The following is a 20257-nucleotide window of genomic DNA, read 5'->3' as shown; positions in this document are numbered from 1 at the left end:
TCAAATGTCCATCAAATGATGAATGAATAAACAAAATGTGGCGTCTGCATGCAAGGAATATGATTCAGCCATATAAAGGAATGAAGTACACATGTTACAACACGGTGAACCGTGAAAACACTGTGCTAAGTGAAACGATACACCTATTGTATTGCTATATGTGATGTCTTGCGATGTCAAGAATAGCAAAAATCAGCCAGGTGTGGTGGCTCATGCCTGTAATCCCAGCCCTTTGGGAGACTGAGGCAGGTGGATCATTTGAGGTCAGGTGTTCGAGACCAACTTGGCCAACATGGTGAAACCCAGTCTCCACTAAAAATACAAAAAATTAGCCAGACATGGTGGCTTGCACCTGTAATCTCAGCTACTCCAGAGGCTGAGGCGGGAGAATCACTGGAACCCAGAAGGCAGAGGTTGCAGTAAGCCGAGATTGAGCCACTGCACTCCAGCCTAGGAGACAGAGCAAGACTCCATCTCAAAAAAAAAAAAGAACAGTAAAAATCCATAAACACAGAAAGAAGCTGAAGGGTTCTCATGGCCTCAGGGTGTGGGGAAAATACAGTGACACAAATGGCTGCGGGGTTTCTTTTGGGTGTATTGAAAATGTTCTAAAATCAGATAATGGTAACAGTTTCAGAGCTCTGAATATAGTAAAAACACTGAATTGTATACCCTGAAAGGGTGAATTTATATCCCAACAAAGCTGTTTTTAAAAAAATTGGGCCAGGAATTCAGGATCAGCCTGGGCAACATAGTAAGACTTCCTTTCTACAAAATTTTTTTTTTAAAAATTAACCAGGTGTGCTGGTATATGGCTGTAACCCCAGCTACTCAGGGAACTGAGGTGGGAGAATCGCTTGAACCCAGGAGGTCAAGGCTGCAGTGAGCCGTGTTTGCGCCACTGCACTCCAGCCTGAGTGACAGAGTGAGACCCTGTCGCAAAAACTGGCTATAACCTAAATGTCCAACAATAGGGGCTGCTTGAGAAAACTGTGATTCAGTTGATAGACAACTCTGCAGCGATTTTCAATGATACAAAATGTTGACATGAAAATATTTTAAGATTATTGAGTAGTTAAAAAGGAATAATAGGCTCAAAATATAGTATTGGATTCCATTCTGGGGTGTGTGTGTGTATGTGTGCGTGTGTGTGTGTGTGCGTGTGTGTGTGTGTGTCTGCATAAGAAAATGGAAAGATCACCAAAATGTTACAGATCCCAGCTGGGCATCAGGATGCATTTTATCCTTTCTGCAGGGGAGGTGGGGGAGAAGTCATCGGAATTTTCTAGTATTTCCACATAGTAAACACCTATTAGTTGTGAAATTTCTGAAAAGAGTGGTTAAGAGGTCTTCCTTGCCCCTCCAAGGGTTCACAATCTAGCAAGGAAGATGAATGCAAACATTGCAGAGGGAGGCCGAGAGACTGAGAGAGGGTGGTTCGGTTCTACTGAAGGGCTGCAGGGAGCTCTCCGGGGAGGGATGGAGACTGAAATTATGGCTAAGGCCGGGCACGTTGGCTCACACCTGTAATCCCCGGACTTTGGGAGGCCGAGGCGGGCAGATCACCTGAGCTCAGGAGTGGAAGACCAGCATGGGCAACATGATGAAAACTCGTTTCTACCAAAGAAATACAAAAATTAGTCAGGTGTGGTGGCACACACCTGTAGTCCCAGCTACAAGGGAGGCTGAGGTGGGAGAAGCACTTGACTGGCAGGTCGAGGCTGCGGTAAGCTGTGATCACACCACTGCACTTTTGCCTGGGCAACAGAGAGAGACTGTCTCAAAAGAAAAAAGTATGGCTGGAAGAAGCATATGGGGGCAACACCAGAAAACTGAGCCTATGACCCTCAATTTCCGGAGACAAATGGGGAGGGGAAAATGGGATTTCTCATCAACCGTTTCCAGAGATTTTGTGTCCTGTGACCCAGTCCTTACCTCATGTGACTGAATAATTCTGAATAGAAATTGTGCCTTCCGTACTCCTATAACCATTGGCAGGAGATTGAGTACATTTGTCAAAACCTGTGACAAGGTAGTCATCAAACTCACCTGGCAGCAGTTGAATGGGGTCTGGACCTGGGGCAGCCACCAGGTGGAGGATGCGAGTGTGGATGCAGAGAGGCAGGACACGGACTGTCAGTCCCCTGCAGCTTCCCACCTCCACCTTCCCTTTGCCTTTCTGGTTAAATGCTGTTTCTGCTCAAGCTGGGGAGATGCCTAGTGGGCTGTGAACAGAAGGCGGAGGCTGTGAAATAACCTGAAAGGTCAACAGGAAGCAGGGAGATAAATCATGAGGAGAATGACTTAAGGAGGGCGTGGGCTGCGTTTGGTCTTATTTTTAGTGGTCTTGGTGGTGACAGCGGTGGGGAATTGAGACCAGAAGCAGGAAGCCGGGTTTCCCAGCCTCAGCTTTTGATGGTTTCCGGGTCCCCATGAGCCAGTGAAGACGCGGCCCGCCCCTGTGATAAACCAGTATATTAAGTTGCTTTTGTCTTTGAGAGATTTTCATGGTTTTTTGTGAAAGCTGCGAGGGATCCCTCAAATCATGAATAGGCAGAGCACGTTAACCAGGGTGTGAGCACTGCCCTGCGCATGCTTCGTGAGCCCCACACACACACACATGCACAGGGTGTGCACTCACAGCTGGGGGAAGAGAGCTTCTGACAGAATCCAAAAGATCCCACAATTTACCCCAAATTAACAATCACTAATAAGGCCAGATGTTGTGGCTCACGCCTGTAATCCCAGCCCTTTGGGAGGCCAAGGTGGAGAATTGCTTGAGCCAGGAGTTCGAGACCAGCCTGGGCAACATAGCGAGACCCCATCTCTACAAAAAACACAAAAAAATTAGCTGGTCATGATGGTGCACACCTGTAGTCCCAGCTATTTGGGAGGCTGAGGTGGGAGAATCATCTGTGACCCAGAGGTCAAGGCTGCAGTGAGCCAAGATCGTGCCACTGCACTCCAGCCTGGGTGCTTCCTGGCTAATAGTTTCTTTGTCTGGTAGTGACCCGTTTCCTGGCTAACAGATGGCCATCTTTTCTCTCTGTCCTCACGTGATGGAAGGGGCAAGGACTCGCTCTCTCTGTGGCCTCTTTTGTAAGAGCCGTAATCCCACCATGAGGCTCTGCTCTCATGGCCCAGATCATCTCCCAAAGGCTTCACCTCCTAATACTATCACATTGGGGATTCAATTAAACACAAAAATCGGGGACAGGAGCACAAACATTTAAACCGTATCAGGTTGCCAAAAATAGTTTGAATCTCAGCATGGCTACTGATTTGCTGTGGGATTTTAGGCCAGTGACTTAATGTCTCTGAGCCTTAGTTTCCTCCTCTGAAAGTGCATCTAAATGAGATATGGCACCTGAAAGCATCCAAGGGATAGTCTGTATCTGAGTCTCTCTGGAGAGGTTGGGCAGAAAGGCATTCTGGGACAAACAAGGCCAGCGTGCAAATTAGCACCCAGACTGACAAAGGCACAGGGGACAGAGGAAGGTCCTGAAGCAGCAGGAGTTGGGTCAGCCAGGGGCTTTCCAGTTGTCCAGAGACCCTGCCACAAAGAACCACTTCTCTTTCCTCTGTCTGAGCCTCTCCCTTCCTCCTCCCTAATACTTCACCCGTAACCTCTCCACACACCTCTCCAAGCATCTTGTTCTTACCTGGTTGGCCTTTCCAGCTACTGCGTAATTTGTGTTCTGACTCCTCCATACTCCTGGGAGTGCCTCATGGCTAGTGAAATGGCCAGGAAGGAAAAACAGCAGAGGGGAGTCAAACAGACCTTGCTACAAGCCTAACTGGACTGAGTTGTGAGAACTTGGGCAGCTTAATTCCTTTGAGATTGAATTTTTTCATCTGCAGAGAAGGAATCAGTAAAAGTACCTTTCTCTCGTGTTTGGAAGATTAAAGGAGGTATTGCATGTAGAGACTTAGATGGAAGGAGGTAAGCTCTCAATGAGTCTTACTTGTTATTTTTCTTCTTGCCCCCATCATGTGGAATGCAGCACTAAGCAGGGCCTCAGCTTCTAAAACTCAGCCAGGTATCATTGCAGTCCTTCGCCAGTTTTTCTGGCCAAGGCTTACACGACTGGCTTATTGAAAATACAGGCACTATACTCCAAAATGCCCTTTTAGATTACTGATCCCAAACCTAGTGGCATGTCAGAATCATCTGGGGAAGCTTTCTTTAAAAAAAAAAAAAAAGATTCCCAGACACCACCTTACCTACCAAATCAATCTCTGGGAATGGGGCCTGGGAATCTGCACTTTTAAAATGCCCCTCAGGTGGCTCAGATCCAGCCAGCAGATCATCATTTTAAAGGAAAACACCCTTCTCTTCTGTTACAGCTTCTTGTTGGCAAGTTTTGAGCCATCCTGTTCCATTATTCACAACACCACACAACGGAAAATGACAAGGTGTGTTTATTTTTTCATTCATTCAACACATGTTCATTAAGTGTCTCCTGTCTAGAATAACAGCTAAAGTTTAAGCTCGGGGCCAGTTCATACCCACTGAGATGGCTAAAAGACAATAACAAGTGTTGACAAGGGTGTGGAGAAACGAGCCCCCACACACTGCTGGTGGGAATGTAACATGGTGCAGCCAGTTTGGAAAACAGTCTAGCAGTTCCTCTAACTATTAAAAACATAGGTTCTAGGTTCTCCTATCATTCAGCAGCTCCACCCCCAGGTAGAACCCAAGAGAGATGAAAACGTATGTCCATCCAAAAACTGGTCTTGCACAATCATAGCAGCATTATTCATAACACTGAAAAAGTGAAAACAACCCAGTTCACCAACTGACAAATGGATACAAAGCTGATCTATTCATACAATGCAATATTTTTTGGCAGTGAGAGGAAATGAAGTGCTGATAGATGCTACAGCAAGGACGAACCTTGCAATCATGCTAAGTGAAACAAGCCAGCCACAAAGGACCACATATTATATAATCCCACATATATGAAATGCCCAGAGTAGGCGAATCTATAGAGACAGAAGTAGATAGGACTGAGGGATTGGGAGAAAATGGGGAGTGACTGCTAACGTGTATGGGCTCTCTTTCTGGGATGATGAAATGTTTTAAGATTGATGGTGGTGATGGTTGCAGGACTCTGTAAATACACTATAAACTGTCTGATTGTACACTTTAAATGAGTGAATTGTATGTGAATAAGATCTCCATACATTTATTAAAAGTAGAGAGTTCAAGCTCTGAAGTCTGACTTCCCAGATTGGAATCCCAGCTCTGCTGTTTGACTAGTTGGGCAATTTTAGGCAAGTAATATAACCTCTCCATGCCTTAGCTTCCTCTGTGTAGGATTAATTTAGTTAATATGTGAAAAAGTTCAGTAAACATTAGCTCTTCTTGTTTTGAACCAGGCATGATCTAGATCTGTGCTGTCCAATACAATAGAGAATAGCACTTAAAAGGTAGCTACTTCCCACCATCCCCGCAAAATGCAGCTACTCTGAATTGAGATATGCTAAAAGGACCGGCACAGTGGCTCACACCTGTAATCCCAGCACTTTGGGAGGCTGAAGTGGGTGGATTAATTGAGGTTAGGAGTTTGAGATATGCTGAAAGTATCAAACACACATCAGATTTCAAAGGCTTAGTATGGAAAGTAAAATATTACTGTTTTTTATAATAATTACATATTGAAATGTTTTTGATCTATTGGGTTAAATAAAATATATCTGTAAAATTAATTTTACCTTTTACTCTTTTTTAAATTGTGGCTACTAGAAAATTTAAAATTGCATAGTGACCAACTAACATCATAATGAATGGCAAAAGACTGAAAGCTTTCCCCTAAAATCATGAACAAGACAAGGGTGTCTGCTCTTGCCACTTCTATTCAACATTGTGTTGGAGGGTCCAGCCAGGGAAATTAGGCAAGAAAGTGAAAAAGAAGGCCAGTACGGAAAAAAAGAATTAAAACTGTCTCTGTTGACAGATAATCTTTTATATAGAAAATACTAAGACATCTACCCCCCAAACACCAAGCTTTTAGAGCTAAGAAGCAAGTCCCAGCAAGATTTCAAAAGATATAAAAAATATAAAATTTTTTTATTTAATAAAAAATTTAATTGTATTTCAATACATTAGCATATAAAAATTAATTGTATTTCAATATATTAGCAATTCAAGGTTCAAAAATAGAATTTAGAAAACAATTTCACATCTACTAGTATCAAAAGGAATAAAGCACATAAGCATAAATTTAACAGAAGTACAAGATTTGTACATTCAAAACTGTAAAATGTTGTTGAAGGAAATTGAAGAAGACCTAATTAAATGGAAAGGCGTCCCATGGTTGTGAATTGGAAGGCTTAATATTGCTAAGATGGCAATATTCCCCAAATCAATCTAACAGATTCAGTGCAATTCCTATCAAAATTCCAACTGACTGCTTTGTAGAAGTTGATAAGGTGATCAAATGAATGTGAAACGTATGTAAAATGCATGTGGAAATGCAAGGAACCCAGAATAGCCAAAATAATTTTGAATAGAAAAGTAGAGGACTCATACTTCTCAATTTTAAAACTTACTACAAAGCTACAGTAATTAAGACAGTGTGGTACTTGTCTAAAGATATGGACATAGAGATCAATGGAATAGAAATGAAGGACCAGAAATAACTCTCACACTTATGGTCAGTTGATTTTCTTTTCTTTTATTCTTTCTTAAAATCAGGGTCTCACTATGTTGCCCAGGCTGGTCGTGATCTCCTGGGCTCCAGCAATCCTCCCACCTTGGCCTCCCAAAGTGCTGGGATTTACAGGCAGGAGCCACCATATCCAGATATCGATCAGTTATCAACCAGGGTGCCAAGATCATTCAATGGTGAAAATAAGAGTCTTTTCAACAAATGGTGCTGGCATAAATGGAGATCCACATGCAAAGACAGGGAAGGACTTCACCTTGTGTTTCCTGTGTCAGGTGTCAATGTGTGAAGCTGGCTGAGATTAAACATCCAGTGAGAAAGGAAAAACCCTTGTCTCTTCCTGGGACTCCAGCTGCCAGAGCAGGGGCACCAGGCAGTACCCAGCACCACCTGAAGAAGTGCCTGTGCTTTGACCCAGCAATTCCATTTCTAGAACTTTACATACACACGCACACATGTGCACCACGACTTAGGTACGTTGTTATCCGCCGCAGCATTGTTCATAACAAAAAGCCCTGGAGGAAATCTGTGTTCATCAGTGGGGGCCTAGTTATGCTGCATCCATAAAGGGCCATCATTTACTTAGCAGTAAAAAATAAGGATGAGAAAGCTCTGTGTGTACTAGTAAGAAATGATCTCTAAGATACATCATTAAGTTAAAAAATAAGGTGCAGTGTTCAAAGTATGTTAATTTATTTTGTGTGTGTGTGTGTGTGTGTGTGTGTGTGTGTGTGTGTGTAGGGAAAAGGAGTGTTTCCATAGATGCTAGAAACTAGTGAATTTGGTTGACACCAGGAAGAAACTGGGTGATTTGGCAAGGGATAAGAGAGAAATGTTTTCTCATATATCCCCAGGTCTCTTTTGTATCCAGAGAAATAAATGCATATTCAAAAAAATTAATTAAAAAACCCAGCAGAGTTGTTTTGCAAACCTGAATACATGTTCTTCAGCCTAGTCTGACCTGAGCTACAACGGGAACTGGAAGTCATGGGTGGCTATTTTTCCTGCAGAATTATTGTGTGAGTTACTTTACTTCTGTTCAGAAGTGCAAGGGTGGGGATGACCAGTCCCCATTCCTTTCTTACTTCCAGGGAGGTTGAGGAACTAAAGATTCTTCAGGCTGAGCTTTGAACTCCTGGGATACTTGGCACCCTGGAGGCGATGCAGAGGGCAGCTGTTGGTGCCCGCACCCTTCGCTGTTCTTACATGCAGCTCAGTGGGGAGATGTGTCCTCGTGCCTTCAGGAAAGTGACCCCTTAGGAGCAATGGCACCACCCAAGGTCTCCCCCATCTGATGGAGAGGGAGGAAGCCTGGCTCTGGCCCACCTTGGCCCCAAGTTGAGGTGGGAGATCAAACAAATAGGTGAACTGTCTGTTCCAACAGTCCTCCCATGGAGCACCCCCTTTCCTGACCTCACAGGGACACATGAGGATTTGCAAAGGAGAATATGAAGCCGTCAGGCTCTGACTGGTTTCTGGGGAACACCGAATTTCCCATGAGGAAGTAAGTGGCTTACTCCCCAAACTGCCTTTCTGGTCAAAACAAAAAAAAGTCTGGGAAAGGCAGGATGAACAGAGTTAATCAGGTGCCTTCACTGCAGGCCTTCCCAGAGCCTTAAATATGCTAAGAGCACTGGGACATGTCAGAGGTGGCTGTCCCATGTATCCTTTCCCAAACTTGTTTGACCACAGAAGCACTTTGGAGGAAAACACCTATTAAACTCTCCTGGTATAAAGGCAACCCATGGAGGCACAGTTTGAGAAGTGCTTATTAGGTGAAAGTAGGGTAAACACAAAACACTATTCAGAGGCACAATGGGAGAGATAATGACTGCAATATAAATTCCTGCCATTCAAACCTATTCAGTTTCCCTGGCCCTGCTCACAGTGCTAGGTGTTTTTAGAACTGCAGACTATAAACCATTTATGGATAATGAAATCAATGTAGTAGGTTACAATTAGCTTTAAAACAAATGACTTTGGATGGAACAGAAAATAACAGAGGGTATTGCGTTTAACATGGGTAAGTTTTGCTTTGTGAAGCACGTGTATGCACTGGTTTGTCATGAAAGTGTGTTTCTTACCATAGATTATAGTCAAAACATTCAAAAAGACGTTGCTCTGGAGCTCCTCTTTCAGTACTAGGGAAATTACCATGTGAGGGCTTCCCTACTCTCTTCTCCCAACTGAACCTGTGTGACTGTCTGCTGAGGGCTTTGGGGACAGGGGCCTCTCTCTGGCTGTGTGATTGCCGGACAGATTTTAGGATTAGCAGTGTCACCTCACTGGACCCGGAGAATGACAGAGGCCCCCTTTGTTATCCAGTGTGCCCCAGAAATACAACTGACCTTTCATTCTTTTTTCAAATGCTGTTCAGCCTCCCTGACCAAAAGCACCTTTCCACCTGGGGAAAAACAGGATTGTTTTGGGAGCTCAAGCTTCTTGGTTCGACTTAAACATCCAGAATGCAACTCCCTGGCCTTGCATTCTGAAAACTCATTTTAACTTTGATTCTTGGATATTTCTCTTCAGCTGTTGTGTTCTTCTTTCTTAAAACATTGTGCCTGGACATAAGTCATTTCCTTGCTCTGATTCTCATTCTCTGTGATGAGTGAGTATTGTTTAAAACTTCAGGGCGTAGCTGGGCACGTGGCTCAATCTGTAATCCCAGCACTTTGCGGGGCTGAGGTGGGAGGATCACTTGAGCCCAGGAATTTGAGACGAGCCTGGGCAAAAGGGTGAGACCCGTCTCTACAAAAAAAATTTAAAAATTAATGGGTATAGTGGCATGCACCTGTGGTCCCAGCTACTGGGAGGCTGAGGTGGGAAGATCGCTTGAGCCTGGGAGTTCAAGGTTGGAGTGAGCTCTGACCACACCACTGCACTCCAGCCTAGGCAATACAGCAAGACTGTGTCTCTAAATAAATACATAAATAAATAAATAACTTTGGGGAGTTTCACATTGACCAATTGGAGCAAATATCTTGAGAGGCTTTATTTATTTATTCTCTATTATTGATTGATTGATTGATTCTCTGTTAAGGGGTGCTTTGTCAAAGTTCCAGCACAGCCATTGGCAGCTGTGTGACTCTGGGCAAGTGGCCTCTGTTTTCTCATCTGTTCAGTATGGGTAAAATCTGCCTCCCAGGGAAGTTATGAGGATTAAATGACACAATTTCTCTAAGACATGTATCACAGTCCCGGCACACAGTAAGAGCTCAATTAAGAACTTTTTTTTAAGACAGACTTTTGCTCTGTCACCCAGGCTGGAGTGCAGGGGCACAAAATCACGGTTCACTGCAGCCTCGACCTGGGCTCAAGCAATCCTCCCACCCCAGCCTCCGAGTAACTGGGACTACAGGTGCATGCCACCATGCCCAGCTAATGAGAACTAATTTAGTCATTACTCCTCCCACTACTTCTTTGCAGCACAACTCATCTCTTTCCTTGAAACTTGAAGTGATCTGATCCAGGCTTCTGTGTCTTTCAAAGGACCTGTCAAGATCTGTAAAAGAGCTTTGAGTATTTGGAAGAAGTCCTCAAGCCTGCAGAGGTCTCTGCCCAGACTTCCAAGCTTTCTGTCACCTCCTCCTTGGGTAAAAAGAGAGAGTCTAGTGTCATGAAGAGTTCAGGGAGGCTCTTCTGTGCCTTGGAAGAGCACCCAGGGCCCTCTGAAGGGACCTCAACTTGCCTTCCCCGTAGGTTTTGCTTAAGACTTTCACCTGGTTTTTGCGCTCAATGTCCCTGGTCCCAGGAAACCCCTCCATCCCAGGCACACCAGGCGCGTTAGTCACCCTACTTTCCAGGACCCCCTCTGGTGGCCTTTATCCTCCACCCAGGACTCCCTGCAGCCTCCCACCAGGAATCCTCCTTCCCTCACACACATGCACACTCTCTGCTTTCCTGCCCCCGGGCTGGGCAGGGCTCCCTCATTGACTGGCTTCAAAGTCCCCAGCTTCACTGGCATTTCTCAATTGATTCATCCACCTTCTCAACTAATCTCTGTGTCCTTTGAGGCCAGGGACTCTGTCTTATAAATTCAGCCTTGCACCCCTCAGCAACTCCCACCGCTTGAAGGGGGGACTGGCGCCTGACTAAGCGCTGGGCAGTTGGCTCAAAATCAGGAGGGGGCAGCTCCAAGGACCACCTTCCCCTCTCCTCCCTCTCATCGCACACACCTAGGATGCCCCCTTGGAGTTCTACACGGATGCCGTTGCCCCAGACATGAGTAGAATTAGCTGAGTCCTCCTTTTAACTAGAACCATCAGCAGAGATATGTGGTCTCTGAGCCAGTCTTGCTCAATGGGCCGTGTTATCAGGAATGCTAGTGACCTTTATTAAAAATACCAATTCCAGCTGGGCTCGGTGGCTCACGCCTGTAATCCCAGCACTTTGGGAGGCTGAGGTGGGTAGATGACCTGAGGTCAGGAGTCCGAGAGCAGCCTGGCCAACATGGCAAAACCCCATCTCAACTGAAAGTACAAAAATTAGCCAGGTGTGGTGGTACATGCCTGTATTCCCAGCTACTTAGGAGGCAGAGGCATGAGAATCCCTTGAACCCAGGAGGCAGAGGTTGTGGTGAGCCGAGATCATACTACTGCACTCCAGCCTGGGTGAGAATGAGACTCCATCTAAAAAAAAAAAAAAAAAAACCGCCAGTCACAGTGGCTCACTCCTGTAATCCTAGCACACTGTGGGAGGCTAAGGCAGGCAGATTACGAAGTCAAGAGATCAAGACCATCCTGGCCAACATGGTGAAATCCCATCTCTACTAAAAGTACAGAAATTACCTGGGCATGGTGGCGCATACCTGTAGTCCCAGCTACTTGGGAGGCTGAGGCAGGAGAATCACTTGAACCTGGGAGGCAGAGGTTGCAGTGAGTCAAGATCGTGCCACTGCACTCCAGCCTGGGTGACAGAGCAAGTCTCCGTCTCAAAACAAACAAAATTTAAAATTCCAGTTTCTGGGCTCTACCTCAGATGTACTCAATCAGAATCCTTGAGGATGGGGCCCAAGAATCTGCTTTTGAGTGGGTAATTCTGATGTCAACTAAAATCTGGAAACCATGATCTAGTTGTAGAACTTCCTTCACCTGCTCCACTCCCGGGTTCCTTTCCTGGACTCAATTTTGGGCTCACATCTACTAGAGGAGCTGATGTCGGCCCACCCAGTAATTTCACAGCAGGGGGTCAGGTGGGTGGTAGAGTGGCCCAACAGCGTGGTCATTCAGAAAGGATGATATGGACAGGCCAGCCCCCTTCCCCAGCCTGGGACAGACCCTAGAATCTGGAATCGGTGAAGGGGAAAAGATGGTTCCAGAGCAGCCTGGCCGAAGACCCCAGGCCTGGGTCTTCCCTCTTCTAGCATGTGATCTTTGCAGACGTGTAAACCCCAATATTAGTTTTGAGTTTTTATTTTTTCATTTTTATTGTGAGACAGGTCCTCGCTGGGCTAGAGTGCAGTGGCACAATCTCAGCTTACTGTAGCCTTGACCTCCTTGGCTCAAGCAATCCTCCCACCTCAGCCTTCCGAGTAGCTGGGACTACAGGTGCATGCCACCATGTACAGCTAATTTTTAAATTTTTGGTAGAGATGGAGTCTTGCCGTGTTGCCCAGGCTGTTCTTGAACTCCTGGGCTCGAGCAATACTCCCGCCTCAACCTCCCAAAGTCCTGGGATTACAGGTGTGAGCAACTATGCCTGCTCTGTTTTAATATTTTTTTAAAAAAATTAATTCTGAAGTATTGCTCACCTGGAACTGGACTCCAAAAGAGGACTTTAGGAGAGCCACAAATCCCTTGAAATTGACTACACAATCGTGCATTTGTGTGTGTGTGTGTGTGAATGCACATGCACACTTGTGCTTAATAATGGTTAGTGGCATGGACTGTGGAGTCACACTCACCACGTCTGAAGCCTGGCTATACCAGTTTACAACCAGTGACACAAGTAACTCAACCTCTCTGAAGCTCTGCTCTCTCATCTATAAAATGGGGATACTGAGAATACTTACTGCATGGGTTCTTGCTAGGATTAAATGAATCAGTACATGTAAAGCACCTAGAACAGCACTTGGCCTGTGGTAGATACTACTGATCATTAACTGACAAAATAACAGCTTTTGTCACATCTTCAAAAATCAATGTTCCAAAAGGAGGTTAAGAAACAGTGAAGTTCTCTTGGGGCCCAAGAGGCAGTATCGTGGGCTGGTTAAGACTGTAGCAGTTCCCGCCGGGCGCGGTGGCTCACGCCTGTAATCCCAGCACTTTGGGAGACCGAGCAGGCAGATCAGCAGATCAGGAGATCGAGACCATCCTGGCCAACATAGTGAAACCCCTACTAAAATACAAAAAATTAGCCCGGTGTGATGGTGCATGCCTGTAGTCCCAGCTAGTTGGGAGGCTGAGGCAGGGGAATCGCTTGGACCCCGGAGGTGGAGGTTGCAGTGAAGCAAGATCGTGCCACTGCACTCCAGCCTGGCAACAGAGCAAGACTCTGTCTAAAAAAAAAAAAAAAAAAAAAAAAAAAAAAAAAAAAGGTGTAGTAGTCTATCAACGAGCTCTGAAGGCTCTGCCAGTTAATGTGGGGCTGGGGACAAGTAACTGCACCTCTCTAAGCCTATTAACGCATCCCTAAACTGAGAGCAACCAGGGCACTCATTTCATGAGACTTCCGTGAGGGTTAACTGAGGGGCCACATTTAGGGTGCTCAGCACAGCGTCCAGCAAGCATCAGCGAAGGCTCAGCAGCCATCACCATCATTGTGTTGCCGCAGAGGTTCCCAAGAGACGAGACTTCTCTGTGCTATCTCCTTTGCTGGCTTCCCCAAAAATCATCCACCAAAGCAGTCGGGAGAATGGTCCACAAAAATCTCCTTGCATTCATCCATACTGTCTACGAAGGGATAACTTCTCCTCTGCAAGGAAGAGTTTGAACAAGGACAGGCTCCCTACTGTCAGCCCCAGGGTGGAGAGAACCACTGAATCCCCTCCGAGCTAGAAATGAAAAGCCTCCCCCTTCACCTCCTCCCCTTCATCTGGCAAATGTGGCTTCTCTCTGCTTTTTTCCTGGCTCCCAGAGCTCCTCCCAGTCCTGCTCTAGGTATCTCTGGGGCATCAGGGCGGCTCTGAAGACAGCTCAGGTGCCCTGGAGCCGTCAGAAGGTGCCAGAAAGTCTGACACAGTGGCTGAGGAAGGACCTGCCTAAAAATAGAATCTCCAAATCTCAGGCCACACAAGAGTCGGAAGCCCTGATGGAGTATCGGGTGTAGGTTCCTCTCAGTGGCGGCTCCCTAAGGCCAGGCCTCCTACGCCTACTTAGTGCTTACTAAAAGCAAACTCTGGGGACCCCCCTGGAGATTCAGCTGTGGTTCTGGAAGGGGAGGTCTGGGAATCTGGAGGTAGAGGAGCATCTAGGCAATTCGTGTATCAAACAAGTTACAGCATTTCTTGAATATCTCTGGGAATGAGGAACTCACTGTTGGCTGTCAAAGGTTGTGGGGAGGATGGAGTTAATGGTTAAGAGTGTGGACTTTGGAGCCAGCAGCGTGTAGGGACCTCCGCTCTCCCAGGTGCTAGCTCAGCCACATTCAACCAGTTACTTAACTTCACTGAACTTAATTTCTCATCTGTGATCTGGGGACAGTAATTAATTGCAGGCATCTACTTCCCAGGTGGTCAGGGAAGATGAAAGTGCTTAGCATACAACTCGACATTGTCCTCCATAAACGGCTGTTGCTAGAATAATAATAACAACAACAACAGGAAGAAAGTAGTCTTATGTTCTCTCTTATGTTAAAGAAAATCTCCCTCTCTAATATGTATATTAAGGGCATTCCCTCTGCCCTCTGACGCCCCACTTCTTAATCTCTTTTTTGTGACAGTCCTGCAGGTATCTGGAAGCAGGTGCCACATCCCACTTACTCTCCTCTCCCCGAGACGTTTCTCTCTTCCCCTTGAATATGAGGATTCTTAAGGCTGGGTGGTAACCTCCCAGGTACAATTTGAGGAAGAGGTAGGACTCTCCCCCAGACCCTCCGGGCACCACAAATCGCCCAAAGCTTCACATCTTTATTTCTAGAAGACCCTCCAATAAAAGTGTTTGTGACGGTGACTTAATGGCAGTCAATAGTCACTAGCACAAATGAGCTTTTGGAATGTGTTAGAGGAGGGGAGTAGGACACTCAGGAAGAGGGTCCCAGGGCGGACGAGGTGGCTGGATCCCAAGCATCCGCCTTGCACTGAATGTGTACCTCTCTCCCCCACAACCTTCTCATCTTCCTTCTCCCTCCTGGCGTTGAACCTGTATCCCAAGACCTCTGGAGTAAGTGCCCACCCCCACCTTTTTCAAAGGAAGGGGGGCTGAAAACTTCACATTGAATGGCCTTCATGGGATGGAGAACGTTGGGCATTTTTTTTTTTTTTTTTTTTTTGAGACAGAGTTTCGCTCTTGTTAGCCAGGCTGGAGTGCAATGGCGCGATCTCGGCTCACCGCAACCTCCGCCTCCTGGGTTCAGGCAATTCTCCTGTCTCAGCCTCCTGAGTAGCTGGGATTACAGGCACGCGCCACCATGCCCAGCTAATTTTTGTATTTTTAGTAGAGACGGGATTTCACCATGTTGACCAGGATGGTCTCGATCTCTTGACCTCGTGATCCACCCGCCTCGGCCTCCCAGAGTGCTGGGATTATAGGCGTGAGCCACTGCGCCTGGCCAACATTGGGCATTTTTTTTTTTTTTTTTTTTTTTTTTTGCGACTCTGAGAGGAGCCCAGTGCCTTCCCATGATGCAGAAGTTGCGTGCTCAGGCTTCGCAGACTGCCTTGGCACTGACCTCGCATCTACCACTTAACCTCTCTAAGCCTCCGTTTATTCATCTGTTAAAAAAGAAAGAAAAAAGAAATAATAACAAATAACCACTTCACACAGTTACATTGAGAAATAAACAAGATAATCCATATGAAAGTATCCTAGAAGCCTTTGCTACTGTGATCGCCTGAGCAGCAAATGGGAGGGTTCCACCAGCCCCAGCAGGTCTCCACGGCCATGACAGATTTAGTTTAACGTCCTGGTCATCAGGCATCCCACGGTGTGCCCTAGAGCCTACAGGTGGGCGGGGGGACTGGTCATTGATTCTGGACCAAGGGCTGGGCTCTACCACATCCCCAACCCGGAGCAGCGGCTCACGTGGTACAGTTGAAGTGATGACCCTGGATCTGCCCTTGAGCCCCTTATGACCCTGGGCTGGGCGAAGGCTGCGGCCCCCTGGAAGGAGATGGTCAGTTTCCATGTCCTTTTCTCTCAACTTCTAGCAGGAGGACACCTAGGAGGCAGGAATGGGTGTGGCTTTGCTGAACAAGAAGTTTTCTGGCGCCCTGGAGTGGGGGGTTGCAGGAGGGGATCCTTCCTCTCCCTAACAGCCTTGAGCCAGGGACTTTAAACAACCCAGAGTGGATTTTCTTTCTGTTTGCATTTGGGCTCTGGGAAATTAAGCCTGATGTGTGGTCCTCCCAGGCCTTCCTGGAGAGGATCCCCGCCTTTCTCCCTTCCTCCCCAGCCCATTTATTGTGTTGCCCTTGTGGGCTGCTGGGTCCATCAGTGGCCAAAAACAATTTTTTTTAATCTGCTAACAAAGAATACTTCCTCTATCCCACACTGCACTGAGGAACTATAAACTTTCTAACAGGAATGGGAGATCAGGAGTCAAAATATGAAAAGAGAAAAAAAACCAGACTGTTTTCCCGGAGGGTTTGCTGCCGTTTGCACAAAGGGCCAAGATCTGTCTTGCAATGACTCCTTGTTGGAAGGCAGCTGCCCCTCGTAGGGGGTAGACTATTCTTTTCTTTCAGGTCCAGTGAGGTCCAGCCTCCCTGAGGCTTTGAGCTGAGGAGAACCCCAGTCGTCTGCCGGGAGCCCAACCCTGCCTTTATAGATGCAGTATTTGAAGGGAAATGACTCACCTAAGATCACAGCTGAGTGAACCTTACCTTTCCTCTCCCAGGAGGGGGATGTCACACCCCATGTTTCAGAGTTAAACAGGACTGTGCACAAATCACCACTGTGTGATGTTGGACGCGACAAAGGATCTTTCTGAGATACACATTCATGCGTATTAAATGATACCTCCTTTTGCAGGGTCGTCGTGAGGATGGAATTATTGTCTGTACTGTGCCTGGCCCTTGATAGGTCATCCACTAATCATTCTCTGAGCACTGACCTCCCCCTACACAGAGGCAGTAGTTATTCCCCTCTCTGCCTCGGCTCCTACGATACTTGTGTGGCTCTCTCAGGGCATTACAAATTATTTTATTATAATAATTTATTTAAATGTGTCTCTCTCCTCTCACTGTGAGCACCCTGAGAGTTGGAGGATCTGAGAGGCACCTGCAGCCCCCATTCCACTCCTGTGCCCATCCCAGTCTGTGTCCCAGACTCACACACATGCCCGTGCACATGCACATACATGTATTCCTAAGAAGTTGTTGGCTAGGCTCACGCCTGTAATCCCAGCACTTTGGAAGCTGCGCCAGGTGGATTACCTGAGGTCAGGGGTTCGAGATCAGCCGGCAAACATGGCAAAACCCCATCTCTACTAAGAAAATACAATACTTAGACAGGCATGGTGGCGGGTGCCCATAATCCCAGCTACTTGGGAGGCTGAGGCAGGGAGAATCGCTTGAACCCAGGTGGCGGAGGTTGTAGTGAGCTGAGATCACGCCACTACACTCCAGCGTGGGCCACAGAGCAAGACTCCACCTCAAAAAAAAAGAAGTTGTCATGCACCAATGGCCCAAGGCTTTACCGTAGCAGGGATGGCACCCAAAAAGCTGGGCACAAAGTCCTTAGTCTCTCCACGGACGCAGAGGGGGGCTCTTCCTACACTTCCTCAATGTGCTGTGTGCTTCCTGAATGTCCTTGTACTCTTCCTTCTCCCATTAAAACATGAAAATGATAGATGCAGCTTCAAGGGATAAATGGAGTCATGTGGGCTGGGTTAGTATTTAGACTTTAAAATAAATAGAAGCTTTTTAGCTCAATGCTTCTTGAAGCATTGTCTTAGTACCCCAGGCATCAGCATTACCTGCAGGCTTGTCGACAAATACAAATAATTTATCTTCTGAATCAGAATCAGGTGGTGGGGTCCTGCAATCTGCATATTTAATGAGCATCCAAAGTACTCTCAGACTAAAAGTGGGTTTATTAGGTGGGTTGAGTCTCGGGCTGTGTAGTTTAGGGTAGAGACGGTTTGTCTAGGGGATGGATGTGCTAGCTTCCTTTTGATCCCCAAAACATCGTATGTTGAGGTTTCTGAGAATAAAACGTGGCTTCTACAAAGTAAATAGGATGCATACTGATCTTTGTTCTTTCCTATTATCTTGTAGTGTCTGATATATATTTTTTCTTTTTTTTTTTTTTTGAGATAAAGTCTCTCTCTGTCAACCAGGCTGGTGTGCAATGGCTTGATCTCAGCTCACTGCAAACTCCACCTCCTGGGTTCAAGCAATTCTCCCGCCTCAGCCTCCTAAGTAGCTGGCATTACAGGCACCCGCCATCATGCCTGGCTAATTTTTGTATTTTTGTAGAGACAGGGGTTTGACCATGTTGGCCAGGCTGGTCTTGAACTCCTGACTTCAGGTGAACGGCCCACCTGGGCCTCCCAACATGCTGGCATTACAGGCGTGAGCCACCAAGACCGGCCTTATTGATATTTTTTAAACATCACAGAAAGACTTGATCACAGTTTAAGGACCTGTCTTTCATTTGATTAATGGGCATCCAGGTTACTGATGTGATTTGAAGGACATGGAAGAGGCCTTCCTGCACCCTAAAAAACTCTCCCCCAGCACGCTGGCTGCGTCTGAAGTTCTATCACAGGTCCTGCTGCACGTTCTTTGGGTTGGCTTTGTGTTTCTGGGGTTCCCAGAAGTGGCTCCAGCGTGCCAGCTAAGCATTTGTCTATCATTAAGCCACTCAAATTCCAACTCGAATAACCACAACTTTTCCTGATTTTTCCCATTACTGTGCACTCATTTTCTTCTAATCTGCACAATTGGTGCTTTGCAGTGCTCTGACAGCTACATGTCACGTGTCTCTCTCTTGCTACCTTCTAGATTCCTCATGCATATTAAGCAAACATGACCGAAAATGACAGTAATGTCCATTTCCCTTAAAACAACTGTTATTTTTATGTTTTGATGTCTTCCTACATGTCATTATCACTATGCTGATGCAATTTTACACAGGCATAATCAGGGCTTGGAAACTGTTTCGTATTCTTTATTTGCCTGAATTTATTTCATAGGTACTTTTCCACAGATCTACGTAAACTTCCGTATTATCTTTCCTTTTTATTTAATATTATTTTACCTCTTTCATTTTTCTTTTTTTTTTTTTTTTGAGATACAGTCTTGCTCTGTCACCAGGCTGGAGTGCAGTGGCGCAATCTCGGCTCACTGCAACCTCTGCCTCCTGGGTTCAAGCGATTCTTCCACCTCAGCCTCCCGAGTAGCTGGGACCACAGGCGCGTGCCACCACGCCCGGCTAATTTTTTTTTTTTTTTTTTTTTTTTGTATTTTTAGTAGAGACAGGGTTTCACCATGTTGGCCAGGATGGTCTCGATCTCTTGACCTCGTGATCCGCCTGCCTTGGCCTCCCAAAGTGCTGGGATTACAGGCGTGAGCCACTGTGCCCGGCTGCCCTCTTTCATTTTTCTTTGGAGAAGGCATCATAGCTCAAAAACTTCCTTATTATCTTTCTTAACGACAGTGTGCTATTCCATCAATTTGATAAAGCAAGTGTGCTTAACTAATTTTCTTTTGTTGGGCATTTGGGCAATTTCCAGGTTTCATCACCATGGATCATGCTGCTATATCTTTATATAAACAGGTTTTTAACTTTTGATCAACATCCTGCAGATGGCTTCCACAGAATCCCTTTGGATTTTGAGTTCATGGGAGGCAGGGACTGCACTTGCTGTTTCTTTGACATTGCATACTACTTCTTTTTTTTTTTTTTTTTTTTTTATTAGAGACAGGGTCTCCTCCCCACGTTGCGCAGGCTGATCTCAAACTCCTGGACTCAAGTGATCCTCCTGCCTCGGCCTGCCAAAGTACTGGGGTTACAAGTGTGAGCCACCGTGCCTGGTCATAACATTTCATACTTCTTAACGCCCACCTCTCAACCCCTGACCCCACCCAAGAAAGAAATCTGCTCATCCCGAGGGCTCTATGCTTGTGCTGACTGACATTGCAGGGGGATAGTCCTTTCTTACTGTCCTTAAAGAAAGAGACTTATGATCTTTCTTTAGAAAATACCCTAATCCTTAACAGATTTGGCTGCCAGAACATATTGTCCAGCAATGGTTGGAGAAAGACCCTCCCAGGAATTATGGAAAGAAGGACTCCCTAACACATTAGGCTGGCTGCCCACACATCAGCTGCAGAGTTTGACGTGAATAGTGCTCCTTGAGAACTGTGCTAGGTCCTTTTATCTCCGAGCAGTGAGTGAAGACAAGGGGTGGTTCTTCACATCCCTGCAAAAAGGGTCCTGGACTGAAAAAGACAAAGACCTCGGTGCTGAGCCAAGGTCAAG

The sequence above is a fragment of the Aotus nancymaae genome, unplaced genomic scaffold (genome assembly GCF_030222135.1).
Source record: "Aotus nancymaae isolate 86718 unplaced genomic scaffold, 86718_ANA_hifiasm-v0.15.2.pri h1tg000010l, whole genome shotgun sequence".
NCBI classification, from domain to species: Eukaryota; Metazoa; Chordata; class Mammalia; order Primates; family Aotidae; genus Aotus; species Aotus nancymaae.
This window is presented reverse-complemented; position numbering follows the sequence as displayed.